Below are 14,291 nucleotides of genomic sequence, written 5' to 3' on the forward strand. Positions count from 1 at the left end.
ACAGTATGCACTCCAAGCGGGATTCGAACCGGCTACCTTCCGGTCGCCAGCCGAACACTTAGCCCATTGCACCATCTGTCAAGAATGAACGGCTATCAATGACGTTGACTGATAATTCCCAGTTTTAGAATGTCACTGTCTTCAGGGAGACTCTGGATAGACTTCTGCTATTTGGAGAGAAGGTAGAATTACATGCAGATGCAGGGTGTCATGGTGGCGCAGCGGTAGAGTTGCCGCCTTACAGTGATCACAGCGCCAGAGACTTGGGTTCGAGCCTGACTACGAGTGCTGTCTGTACGGAGTTTGTACGTTCTCTCCGTGACTGCATGGGTTTTCTCCGAGATCTTCGGTTTTCTCCCACACTCCAAAGTCAGGAGTTACAGGTTTGAAGGTTAATTGGCTTGGTGTAAATTGTCCCTAGTGTTGGATAGTGTTAAGTGTCTGTCCCACTTGGGCGACATTTTCGGCGACAGCCTGAAAAGAGGTTGTCGCGGCGTGGTCAGAGCGTGACGCGGTGTGATGCATGTAGTAACGCGCGGTGTCTCCCTGCCACCCCTGGATTTCAAAATCTTCAGGTGACATCTGGGTATCTCATCATGTCGTGCGCCCTGTCACACGCTGATGTACGCTGTCCTGTGGGTAACACCCAGTGACGCTGACGTTAAATAAACAATTTATTTCTTTAAAAAGTTATTGGTCCTTAGATCTATTGTAGATAAGTTCATTTCCAATGTGATTATTATACTTCGGTGTAACCTTCTTGTGTTGTGAAGGCGGGAGACGGGGAGTGTCGTAGCTTGACGTGTCGGTGACAGGGAGTGTCGTACAACTTGATGGTTTTTAGGGCGACTTTGACGGGTGTCAGGCGCTGACGTTCGCAGTCGCCGAAAAAAATCGCAAAGTGGGATAGGCCCTTTAGATCATTGTTCGGCGTGGACACAGTGGGCCGAAGGGCTTGTTTTTCGTGCTGTATCTCTAAATCTAAACTAAACTAAACTAAAAATCTGTTTTGTTTCCTGAGAAGGAAGTGTGAAACAATTCAGCCCTCGAGAACAAGTATTTAAGCAATTGTTGGTAGGCAGCAATGACTTTTGTACAAGATGTTTAAGAAGGAACTGCAGATGATGGAAAATCGAAGGTAGACAAAAATGCTGGAGAAACTCAGCGTGTGAGGCAGCATCTATGAAGCGAAGGAAATAGGCAACGTAGTCTCCGTCTACGCCGCATCTACACCCAGGATGAGGTGTTCCACACCAGAGCATTGGAGTTGTCCTCATTCTTCGGGGAACGTGGGTTCCCCTCTTTTACCATAGATGAGGCTCTCACCAGGGTCTCTTCTATACCCCGTTACTCTGCTCTCACTCCCCATCTCCCCGTTAGTAACAAGGACAGAGTCCCCCTTGTCCTCACCTTCCACCCTACCAGCCGTCACATACAACAAATAATCCTCAGACACTTTCGCAACTTCCAACGTGATCCCACCATTTGCCGCATCTTCCCATCTCCTCCCCTGTCTGCTTTCCGCAGAGACCGCTCCCTCCGTAACTCACTGGTCAATTCGTCCGTTCCCACCCGAACCACCCCCTCTCCGGGCACTTTCCCTTGCAACTGCAGGAAATGCTACACTTGTCACTTTACCCCCCCCCCCCTTGACTCCATTCAAGGACCCAAGCAGTCTTTCCTGGTGCGGCAGAGGTTCACCTGCACCTCCTCCAACCTCATCTATTGCATCCACTGCTCTTGATGTCAGTTGCTCTACATCGGTGAGACCAAGCGTAGGCTTGGCGATCGCTTTGTCCATCACCTCCGCTTGGTTCGCAATAACCAACCTGATCTCCCAGTGGCTCAGCACTTCAACTCCCCCTCCCATTCCGAATCTGACCTCACTCTGTCCTGGGCCTCCTCCATGGACAGAGTGAGTCCCACCGTAAATTGGAGGAGCTGCACCTCATATTTCGCTTGGGCAGTCTGCACCCCAGCAGTATGAACATTGACTTCTCTAATTTCAGGTAGTTCTTATTGGCCTGTCCCACTGTACGAGTTCATTCAAGAGTTCTCCCGAGTTTCCCCTGATTCAAACTCGGAGAATTACGGTAATAGCCACTCGTTGGTACTCGGGGCTCTCTTGAACAATTTTCAACATGTTGAAAAAACTTCACGAGCTTACCACAAACTTCACTGAGTTTCTCCAGCATTTTTGTCTACCAAATACTTTTGTACAATGATTTTATCCTCAGCATCTACACAGTATGCAATGGGTCCAATGTTACACATACGGGAGGTGGAGTTGGGGTCAGGGCTACCTTATCATTCAGTAACCAAATAAACAGAGGCAGAGCTGGACCAAAGCTGCAGAGGCAGTGCTTACGTATGTGATTGTGTCTGCATGCGCCTGTGTGGATTCTAATCCACAGGAAATTGATCGCCACAACAAACGGACAAGTGGTCAGAGTACAGCCAAACACTAACGGTAAGTTGGTGAGGATATCACTTTTCTAAATGCCTCTGTCTGTATATTAGAAACATAGAACATTAGAAAACAGGTGCAGGAATAGGCCATTCGGCCCTTCAAGCCAGCACCGCCATTCAACATGATCATGGCTGATCATCCCCAATCAGTACCCCATTCCTGCTTTCTCCCCATATCCCTTGATCCTGTTAGCCCTAAGAGCCCTATCTAACTCTCTTGAAAACATCCAGTGAAATGGCCTCCATTGCCTTCTGTGGCAGAGAATTCCACAAGCTAATCGTTACGCCTTATCTTGACTTCTATAATACTAATTGAAGCAGGACTACTCCTATTGCGACCCTTATATTTGCTTCTCTGAAGAAGAGTCTCGACCCGAAAAGTCACCTATTGTTTTGATCCACAGATGCTGCCTGTCCCGCTGAGTTGCTCCAGCATTCTGTGTCTATCTTCGTTTTAAACCGGCATCTTCAGTTCCTTCCTACATATTTGCTTCCCTGTTGGTTTAATATTGATAATTTGAGATTTTGCAGCTGTCATTACCAGCCAATCCAACCAACTAATGCAAAGTTATTTCTTAAAAAATTGAATCGCACCAAAGCTAACAAAGATTTTGCATCTTGACCATAAAACTCAACTCTACAACTAGCCTCTTGGCGACAACATATTTCAACTGAAGATAGGCACAAAAAGCTGGAGTACCTCAGCGGGTCACACAGCATCTCTGGAGAAAAGGAATAGGTGACGTTTCGGGTCGAGACACTTCTTCAGACTGAGAGTCGGGGGAAAGGGATTTGAGGGATATAGATGGTGATGTGGAGAGATATAGAACAAATGAATGAAAGCTATGCAAACAAGTAACGATGATAAAGGAAACAGGCCACTGTTAGCTGTGGGCTAGATAAAAACAAGCTAATACAACAACTTGGGTGGGAGAGGGACAGAGAGAGAGGGGGATGCAAGGGTTAATTGAAGTTAGATAAATCAATATTCATACCGCTGTGTTGAAAGCTCAAGGGAAGTATATAGTAAATGCCAGCATCCTTAGGAACATTTAACTACAACTGGATGTTGGGGTGCAAGTCGAAAGTGTCCCAAAATGGCAAGATATTGAATAAATATAGTGGCAAGTCATATTGTAGCTGTCTCGACCTGAAACGTCACCCATTGCCAAACGGAGGCGAGGAGGAACTTTTTAAGTCAGAGGGTAGTTAATCTGTGGAACTCATTGCCGCAGAGGGCTGTGGAGGCCACGTCAGTGGATATTTTTAAGGCAGAGCAGACACGCTCTTGATTAGGAAGGGTGTCCACGATTACGGGGAAAAGGCAGGAAAATGGGATTAGGTGGCAGAGATCAGCCATGATTGAATGGCGGAGTAGACTAGATGGGCCGAATGGCCTAATTCTACTCCTATAACTTGCGAACTTGCATGTAGTTTGCCTGACCAAGAAGTATCTGTATTTGTACGGGGACTGGGTAATTAGATGGTTTTGGTGGACCTTATGTCACCCTCTTTCCGATCAGCAACCATCATGGAAATTCTGAGTTGGAAGGAACTGCAGATGCTTGTTTAAACAAAAGAAAGACACAAAATGCTGGAGTAACTCAGCGGGACAGGCAGCATCTCTGGAGAGAAGGAGATGGGTGATGTCTCATGTCGAGACTCTTCTTCAGACTGGGCTGTTGTGAATAGGTGGGAATGTGGAGTTGAGGTTTCAATCAGATCAGCCGTGATCTCATTCACCTGCAGAGCAAGCTGAGGGCTGGAGTGACTCACTCATAATTTTTCAAAGATGGGGGGGGAGGGGAGAGATCTGTCCAGAGATGTCCAGAGATGCTGCCTGTCCTGCTGAGTTATTCCAGCATTTTGTGTCTATCTATGGAAATTCTGAGTCTGTTCTACTTATTCCCTGGTCATATGTATTGGAATGTCTTGGTACAGTGCCAGGCACGGCAAATAGCTTCCTTTTATAATTTGGATCTGAATGTTTGGTATGACAGATGGTCTTGTGCTCTGTGGCAGATCTTGTGGTCTTGGTCTTGCCCATCTCCAACTTCACGTGAATTGTTCATTCTGCGTGAAGGTAAGTATCGATCTCAGCAAAGGCGAAAGCACCTGCCGACATCCTGGCCATTGCAATGAAAACCAATGCGTGAGAAACTGTTTGACCCTCTAACCAAGCTCCTCCCTCCAAGATGAGCGTTTGACGGCACCTGGCCTGTGTTCGCTGGAATTTAGAAGGATGAGGGGGGGGATCTATCATTGACACATACAGAATAGTGAAAGGCTTGAATAGAGTGCATGTGGAGAGGATGTTTCCACTAGTGGCAGAGTCTAGGACCAGAGATCATAGCCTCAGACATTCCTTTAGGAAGGAGACAAGGAGAAGTTTCTTTAGTCAGATGGTGGTGAATCTGTGGAATTCTTTGCCACAGAAGGCTGTGGAGGCCAAGTCAGTGGATATTTTTAAGACAGAGATAGATAGATTCTTGATTAGTGCGGGTGTCAGAGGTTATGGGGAGAAGGCAGGAAAATGGGGTTAGCAGGGAGAGATAGATTGAATGGTGGAGTAGACCTGATGGGCCGAATGGCCCAATTCTACCTCCTGTCACATGGTCTTATGACCTTATGACCTTATGAGCACTGGCCCCCATCCAACTAAGTGGGTGACAGATAGTCACAAAAAGCTGGAGTAAGTCAGTGGGTCAGACAGCATCTCTGGAGAAAAGGAACAGGTGACATTTCGGGTCGAGACCCTTCTACGGTTGCCCAGGTATATCCTTGGTGCGAAAGAAATTTAAGGTGAGGAGGGAAAGAATTTATAGGAACCTGAGGGGTAACGTTTTACACAAAGGGTGGTGGGTGTATGGAACAAGCTGCTGGAGGAGGTTATTAAGGCTGGGACTATCATAACATCAGTCGGCTTGTTGAGTCCCATTGTCTATACCAGTTTTCCCCTTCGCCACAGCTGACGTTGGCCTGTTTCCTTCATCATTGTTACATGTTTGCATATCTTTCATTCATTTGTTCTATATCTCTCTACATCACCATCTATATCTCTCGTTTCCCTTTCCCTCTGACTCTCAGAGGAAGGGTCTTGATCCAAAACGTCACCCATTCCTTCTCTCCAGAGAGATGCTGCCTGTCCTGCTAAGTTATTCCAGCTTTTTGTGTCTTTCTTCGGTTTAAACCAGCATCTGCAGTTCCTTCTCACACATCATAACATTTAAAATACATTTGGACAGGTACATTGATAGGCTAGGATAGGTTTAGAGGAGTAAGTAAGTAAGTAAGTAAGTAAGTAAGTAAGTAAGTAAGTAAGTAAGTAAGTAAGTAAGTAAGTAAGGAAGGAAGGAAGGAAGGAAGGAAGGAAGGAAGTAAGTAAGTAAGTAAGTAAGTAAGTAAGTAAGTAAGTAAGTAAGTATAGCTTTTTTGTGTAGCTTCGATTCTCCAGCATCTGCAGTTCCTTCTTAAACAGTAAGTAAGTGTATTGGCCAAGTATTCACATACAAGGAATTTGCCTTGGTGCTCCGCGCACAAGTAACAATATGACATACAGTGACAGTTACGAATGATTCAGAAAACACTAAACATTAATAATAATAAAACTTTAATGATAAAACACTATTAATCAAGCATGTGAACCAACAAAATACCAGATCAAAGGGAGGCTAGAGATTTTTGGCTGTTGAGTAGAGCAACTACTCATGGATAAAAACTGATTTTATTTCTGGCTGTGGCAGCTTTGACAATCCGGAGTCGCCTTCCAGAGGGAAGTGATTCAAAGAATTTGTGGCGAGGGTGAGAGGAGTCAGAGATGATCTTACCCGCTCGCTTCCTGGCCATGGGCCCATGATTATAGGTCAAGGTGGGGCTAGGGTAGATGGGGCATGTTGGTCAGCATGGGAAAATTGGGCCAAAGGACCTGTTTCCACGCTTTATGATTCTATGAATGATAAATACATTCAGCTGTTTAGCATACTGTCAATGTTATAATAAAAGTTGCCAGTTGTGCCACCAACCTACATCAAACCACCACAGGATTAGTGTACTTATTAACATTTCAGGTCAAGAAGTCATACAATATGGAAACTGGCCCTTTAGATCATTTTGTTCATGCCGACCAAGATGCCCCATCTAAGCTAATCCAATTTGCCCGCATTTGGCCACATCTAAACCTTTCCTATCAATACACCAGTCCAAGTGTGTTTTAAATGCTGTTATAGTGTCTGCCTCACCTACCTCCTCTGACAGCTCGTTCCATATACCCTACACCCTCGGAGTGAAAACATTGCCCCCTCAGGTTCCTACTAGATCTTGCCCCCTTTAAACTTAAACCCATGTCCTCTGGTTCTTGATTTCCAGACCCTGGGCAAAAGACTCTGCAATCACCCCCATCAGAACTGGAAGCAGGTCGGGGAGGGACTTACTGTTGTCATTAATGCAAGAGCTAACTGAACAAGGTATCAGCGAGCACGAGTCAAACACTGTGTGTTAATGAAAGAACAGCATTCCAAGCATGGTGCAGTGTTAGATAAATCAAGAAAGTGGAACAAAGATGTTGGCAAGCGGTATTTGTTGGTTATCATACTGCTCTTCAAACTCGGTTAATCTCAATCAGTTGCTATGTCAATGATATTTCTTTTATCTTGATGAGAAGAGTCTGAATCTTTGGAAATTCACAATGTTCTGTTCTATGCACATATACACTGATAACGAAGCAACCCACATCAGCTATGGAAGAATGGGAGGATATTTAGCAAACCAAGACAAATCTATTCATCATTTCCAGAATATCATCAGAACCGTTCTAAGTGAATCTCACAGCATCAGTTTCCAGTGTTTAATCAGACCTTCTACTTCATCACATAGGTGGCTGGAGCAAGGCAGAGGTTGGGTCATGTTCAGTGATGACCTTAACTCTGGTCTCCCTGCCATCTACAAGACCCAAAGCAAGCATGGAGTAGAATATCCATCAATTAGTGGGATGGAATTACAAACAAGCAGCACGTTGCCTGCAGGAGAGGTTTATTCTAGTGCCCCTGTCACTGAATTCATTTAAAGCACCAGAATGAGGAAGGAAAATAATTCAATGGACAAAGCCTGAAGCAATCCATCCCTTCATGATTGATGTGTAGGAAGGAACTGCAGATGCTTGATTGATGTGTAGGAAGGAACTACAAATTAGCCAGAAAAAGCAGCCTACCAGAAGACTGGGAGAAATCCAGAGTCCAACAGAGAAGGTCAAAGGGCTTAATTAGGAAAGGGAAAATAGATTATGAAAGAAAATTGGCAGGGAACATAAAAACTGACTGTAAAAGTTTTTATAGATATGTGAAGAGAAAAAGATTAGTTAAAACAAATGTAGATCCCTTGCAGCCAGAAACAGGTGAATTGATCATGGGGAACAAGTACATGGCAGACCAATTGAATAACTACTTTGGTTCCGTCTTCACTAAGGAAGACTTATTTAATCTGCCGGAAATAGCAGGGAACCGGGGGTCAAATGAGATGGAGGAACTGAGTGAAATCCAGGTTAGCCGGGAAGTGGTGTTGGGTAAATTGAATGGATTACAGGCCGATAAATCCCCAGAACCAGATAGGGATAGGCTTCATCCCAGAGTACTTAAGGAAGTAGCCCCAGAAATAGTGGATGCATTAGTGATAATTTATCAAAACTCTTTAGATTCTGGAGTAGTTCCTGAGGATTGGAGGGTTGCTAATTTAACCCCACTTTTTAAAAAGGGAGGGAGAGAGAAAATGGGGAATTACAGATCAGTTAGTCTAACATCGGTAGTGGGGAAACTGCTAGAGTCGGTTATTAAAGATGGGATAGCAGCACATTTGGAAAGTGGTGAAATCATTGGACAAAGTCAGCATGGATTTATGGAAGGTAAATCATGTCTGACTAATCTTATAGAATTTTTCGAGGATGTAACGTAGAGTGGATAAGGGAGAATCAGTGGATGTGTCATATCTGGACTTTCAGAAGGCCTTCGACAAGGTCCCACATAAGAGATTACTATACAAACTTAAAGTACACGGTATTGGGGGTTCAGTATTGATGTGGATAGAGAACTGGCTGGCAGACAGGAAGCAAAGTGTAGGAGTAAACGGGTCCTTTTCAGAATGGCAGGCAGTGACTAGTGGGGTACTGCAAGGCTCAGTGCAGGTACCCCAGCTATTTACAATATATACTAGACTAAGCGGGACCCGTTGGGTCCCATGTTCATACGGGAGGGTTCGTCCCCCAACGCAATATTCCACGTCTACACCAATTCCAATATTGGTGGCCAGTTGGGGGGGGGCTTTCTGGAGCGCTGGTATGGGTTCTTGGGGTGGCAGCTCAGTCCCTCAAACCTGATCTGCTGGCAGCTCACTCATGGCTGCTGGGCTGGCAGTTGACTCATGGCTATTCCTTGAAATTCCATTTCAAGCAGGGTGCAAGGCCACCAAATTCAAATTCATTTTCCTACCATTTCAAGCAGGGTGCAAGACCACCAAATTCAAGTGCAGTTTCCTACCACTTCAAGCAGGGTGCAAGGCCACCGAATTCAAGTGCAGTTTCCAACCACTTCAAGCAGGGTGCAAGGCCACCAAATTCAAGTGCAGTTTCATACAACTTTCAGCAGGGTGCAAGACCAACAAGTTTAGTGCAGTTTCATACCACATCAAGCAGGATGCAAGGCCGCCAAATTCAAGTGCAGTTTCATTCCACTTCAAGCAGGGTGCAAAGCCAGCAAATTCAAGTGCAGTTTCATTCCATTTCAAGCAGGGTGCAAGGCCACCAAATTCAAATGCAGCTTCATACCATTTCATGCAGGGTGAAACCACCATAAAACCAAACAAAACACCAAACTCACAGTTCAGTGGACATTCAGTGTGTTCAGTTGATTCACAGCTCAGACAGTCGTGACCTCTCCCTCCCCCATCATGCAGAGACTGAGCCACACCCACACTTCCGGGTTTTATAACCCCTCCCCCTCCCACCGGAAAAGGAGTGGCCTTCATGGCATGATTGACAGGAGAGAGATTCTCAACAATTTTTAAACACTAATAACACTTTTATTTTTCATTGATGAGAAGAATTATCTGCACCTGCTGAGCAGAGGGGGACTGAGTAAGATGGCCAAAAATCACAGCCGTAAGTGGTAGCGTTTTATCTAAAATCAATATACAGTGCAAACAGGAAGTAAGTGCATTTGCAGTAGTGCCTTTTAACTTCAAGCCAAAGCACCCAAACCACCATTTGCAGAAAGTAGTGCCTTTCAACTTCAAGCCAAAGCACCCAAGCCACCATTTGCAGTAAGTAGTGCCTTTCAACTTCAAGCCAAAGCACCCAAGCCACCATTTGCAGTAATACTGCCTTTCAACTTCAAGCCAAAGCACCCAAGCCACCATTTGCTGTAAGTAGTGCCTTTCAACTTCAAGCCAAAGCACCCAAGCCACCATTTGCTGTAAGTAGTGCCTTTTAACTTCAAGCCAAAGCACCCAAGCCACCATTTGCAGTAAGTAGTGCCTTTTAACATCAAACCAAAGCACCCAAGCCACAATTTGCAGTAAGTAGTGCCTTTCCACTTCAAGCCAAAGCACCCAAACAACCATTTGCAGGCAGTGCCTTTTTATTTCAAACAAACCATATTTTCATTTTCAAAGCAGATTAAGGGGACTCACGGTTGTGTAGACATTTGTTTAGTGTTATTCAGAGCTCAGAGAGTCGCGACCCTTTGGCTTCATCCATCTTGCAGAGACTGAGTGAGGCACACCACTTCCTGGTTTTATAGTCCCTCCCCCTCCCTCCAGCAGGGACAGCAGAGAGCATGGTGAATGTTTTTAAAACTTCAACATCTCTCTGATTTGTCATCAATGGGAAAAATCCTCCAGTCCAGGAAGGCGGAGGAGGCTCTGAGCGAGGTGGCCAAAAATGACGGCCGTAGGTGGCGATGTTCTCTCGGAAATCACAGCACAGTGGGCCAAAAGCGGTCAAGATCAGACTTTTAGTTATATAGATTAATGATTTGAACGAGGGAATTGAATGCAACATCTCCAGGTTTGCGGATGACACGAAGCTGGGGGGCAGTGTTAGCTGTGAGGAGGATGCTAGGAGGCTGCAAGATGACTTTGATAGGCTGGGTGAGTGGGCAAATGCATGGCAGATGCAGTGTAATGTGGATAAATGTGAGGTTATCCACTTTGGTGGCAAAAACAAGATAGTAGACTATTATCTGAATAATGGCCGATTAAGAAAAGGGGAGATGCAACGAGACCTGGGTGTCATGGTTCACCAGTCATTGAAAGTAGGCATGCAGGTGCAGCAGGCAGTTAAGAAAGCGAATGGTATGTTAGCATTCAGAGCAAAAGGATCTGAGTATAGGAGCAGGGAGGTTCTACTGCAGTTGTACAGGGTCTTGGTGAGACCACACCTGGAGTATTGCGTACAGTTTTGGTCTCCTAATCTGAGGAAAGACATTCTTGCCATAGAGGGAGTACAGAGAAGGTTCACCAGACTGATTCCTGGGATGTCAGGACTTTCATATGAAGAAAGACTGAATAGACTCGGCTTGTACTCGCTAGAATTTAGAAGATTGAGGGGGGATCTTATAGAAACTTACAAAATTCTTAAGGGGTTGGACAGGCTAGATGCAGGAAGATTGGTCCCGATGTTGGGGAAGTCCAGAACAAGGGGTCACAGTTTAAGGATAAAGGGGAAATCTTTTAGGACTGAGATGAGAAAAACATTTTTTACACAGAGAGTGGTGAATCTGTGGAATTCTCTGCCACAGAATGTAGTTGAGGCCAGTTCATTGGCTATATTTAAGAGGGAGTTAGATGTGGCCCTTGTGGCTAAAGGGATCAGGGGGTATGGAGAGAAGGCAGGTACAGGATACTGAGTTGGATGATCAGCCATGATCATATTGAATGGCGGTGCAGGCTCGAAGGGCCGAATGGCCTACTCCTGCATCTATTTTCTATGTTTCTATGCTGGTTTAAATCGAAGGTAGACACAAAATGCTGGAGTAACTCAGCAGGACAGGCAGCCTCTCTGCAGAGAAGGAATGGGTGACTGAAGAAGGGTCTGGACCCAAAACGTCACTCATTCCTTCTCTCCAGAGATGCTGCCTGTCCTGCTGAGTTATTCCAGCATTTTGTGTGTCTACATTCTTGATTGATGCACCTTGACTGGTAGATATAAGGTCATAAGAGGTAGGAGCAGAATTAGGCCATTCACTTGCTCACATGCTGCAGGGTCATAGGTCATAAGTATCAGGATTAGAATTAGGCCATTTGGCCCATCAGGTATACTACACTGTTCAATCATGGCTGATCTATCTCTCTCTCCTAACACCCATTCTCCTGCCTTCTCCCCATAACCTCTGACACCTGTACTAATCAAGAATCTATCTTAAACATATCCACTGACTTGGCCTCCATAGCCTTCTGTGGCGATGAATTCCACAGATTTGCCACCCCCTGACTAAAGAAATGGAACATTTTTGAAATATGAAGTTAATTGTTGAAACCCACGATCTCTATCACTCGGAAAAACAAGGGCAGCAGGTCCAGGGGAAACCATCACGTGTAGATTCCCCATTAAGGCTCACACCATCCAGAAGAGGAAATGTATCACAGTTCTTTCTTTGTAGGAATGAACTGCAGATGCTGGTAAGATGCTGAAGAAGGGTGTCGACCCGAAACGTCACCCTTTCCATCTCTCCAGAGATGCTTCCTAACCTGCTGAGTTTCTCCAGCCTTTAGTGTCAATCTTTGGTTTAAACCCAGCATCTGCAATTCCTTCCTACACTGCTCTAACCCCAGTCCGTGATGCCATGCCTGTCCACCAGGTGCAGGCCTGGCTCACCCACCACGCAGCCAAGAAGCTCGTCCTCGAGAGGGATGCCACAAGCCCGAGGGGTTTCCACCTGAAATGTCACCAATTCCTTCTCTCAAGAGATACTGCCTGTCCTGCTGAGTTACTCCAGCATTTTGTGTCTATCTTTGATTTGTACCCTTACATGTTCTTCCATATCTCGTTTCCCTCCCTCCTGACTCTCAGTTCTGAAGAAGGGTCTCGACCCGAAACGTCACCCATCCCTTCTCTCCCTGTCCAGCTGAGTTTCTCCAGCATTTCTTGTCCATCTACAAATAAGGATGTCATGTCTGAAGGGCATTGGGAGACCAGGTGGGCTTTTGTGGTTATCATCTTGACGGTGGCACAGCATTAGAGTTGCTGCCATTATGCCGCCAGAGACCTGGGTTCGATCCTGACTATGGGTGTAGTCTGTACGGAGTTTGTACCTTCTCCCTGTGACTGTGTGGGTTTTCTCCAGGTGCTCCGGTTTCCTCCCTCACTCCAAAGATGTACACGCTTGTAGGTTAATTGGCTTCACTAAAAGTAGTAAATTGTCCTCAGTGTGTGTAGGATAATGCTGGTGAATGGGGATCGCTGGTCGGCGCGGACTCGGTGGGCCGAAGGGCCTGATTACGCTCTGTATCTCTGTACTAAGTTGCTTTTCTTTGAAGGTTACAAATTATCAACTGAACTTAAATTCCATAGCTGCCACTGTGGTATTGATCTCAAGTTTTGGATTTTGACAGTTTAGGTTTTCTTGGCTCATTAGGCCAGTAGCATAATTTATATGCCAAAACCTTACACTCACTGCAGCAAACTACTCTGCTGCTGTTGTTAGTGGGGGTCAGCTTATCAAGATGCAAGATAGAGAAAAAACATCAACAGGAAATGACTGACATTCTTTTTGAAAATCTGTTAAAACTCATCTGTAACAATAACAGACTGTGACATTCTAAAGAATCACAATTGCAAGATTGATGAATTTACACACACATATACATATATATATATGTGTGTGTGTGTGTGTGTGTGTGCGTGTGTGTGTGTGTGTGTGTGTGTGTGTGTGTGTGTGTGTGTGTGTGTGTGTCCCCGTCTGAAGAAGAGTCTCGCCCAAAACGTCACCCATTCCTTCTCTCCAGAAATGCTGCCTATCCCGCTGAGTTACTCCAGCATTTTGTGTCTACCTTATATACCTTATATATATATATATACGTGTGTGTAGGAAGGAACTACAGATGCTGGTTTAACACACACACACACACACACACACACCCACACACACACACACACACACACTCTCACACACACACACACACACACACACACACACACACACACACACACACACACACACACACACACACACACACACACACACACACACACACACACACACACACACACACACACACACACACACACACACACACACACACACACACACACACACACACACACACACACACACACACACACACACATATTTTATATATATACAGTATACCCATATACATATAGCATACTGTATTCTTCTAATCATAATGTAGACTGTCCTCCCTCTCCCCCAGCAGGTTTGCTAATAGCTTCAATGTTTTTACTAACTAAAGGAAGCTAAGGGGGCGGTAAAGAAAGACCCTTGATCAGATCGTGTATTTCTGACCTTATATGGAAACAATTTCACTGCTCGATGATGGAGTGTTATGCACATTCTGTGCCAGAAAAACGTTTTATTGCGCGTCGTACTGCCAGAGTACAAACTGCTGCCACAGTCAGACATATTTTCTTCATTTGTTCTGTTCTATTTTGGATTCAGTGCTTGGAAATGGTTTCCAGTCAGTGGGGATATCAGCTATTAATCATATTTTAATCTCAATTCTTTTTTCTTTTCAAAAGTTTTGCAAGTGTGCCATAGCAAGTAACGTCCATTCTTGAGGACCTGTCCTACTTGGGCGTCATTTGCGCGTCATTTACG

General features: G+C 45.1%; 1 protein-coding gene across 1 annotated transcript in view; it reads left to right on the plus strand.

The window, feature by feature from the left end:
• The first annotated feature begins 2,374 nt into the window (after positions 1-2,374).
• The window catches only part of LOC129715298 (integrin beta-1-like), a 114,298-nt gene continuing 102,381 nt past the window's right edge, over positions 2,375-14,291 (plus strand). The window contains exon 1 of the mRNA XM_055665161.1: positions 2,375-2,470. The gene's annotated coding sequence lies outside the window, so the exon portion shown is untranslated. The remainder of the gene's footprint in view (positions 2,471-14,291) is intronic.

This window comes from Leucoraja erinacea, chromosome 2 (assembly GCF_028641065.1).
Source record: "Leucoraja erinacea ecotype New England chromosome 2, Leri_hhj_1, whole genome shotgun sequence".
Lineage (NCBI taxonomy): Eukaryota > Metazoa > Chordata > Chondrichthyes > Rajiformes > Rajidae > Leucoraja > Leucoraja erinaceus.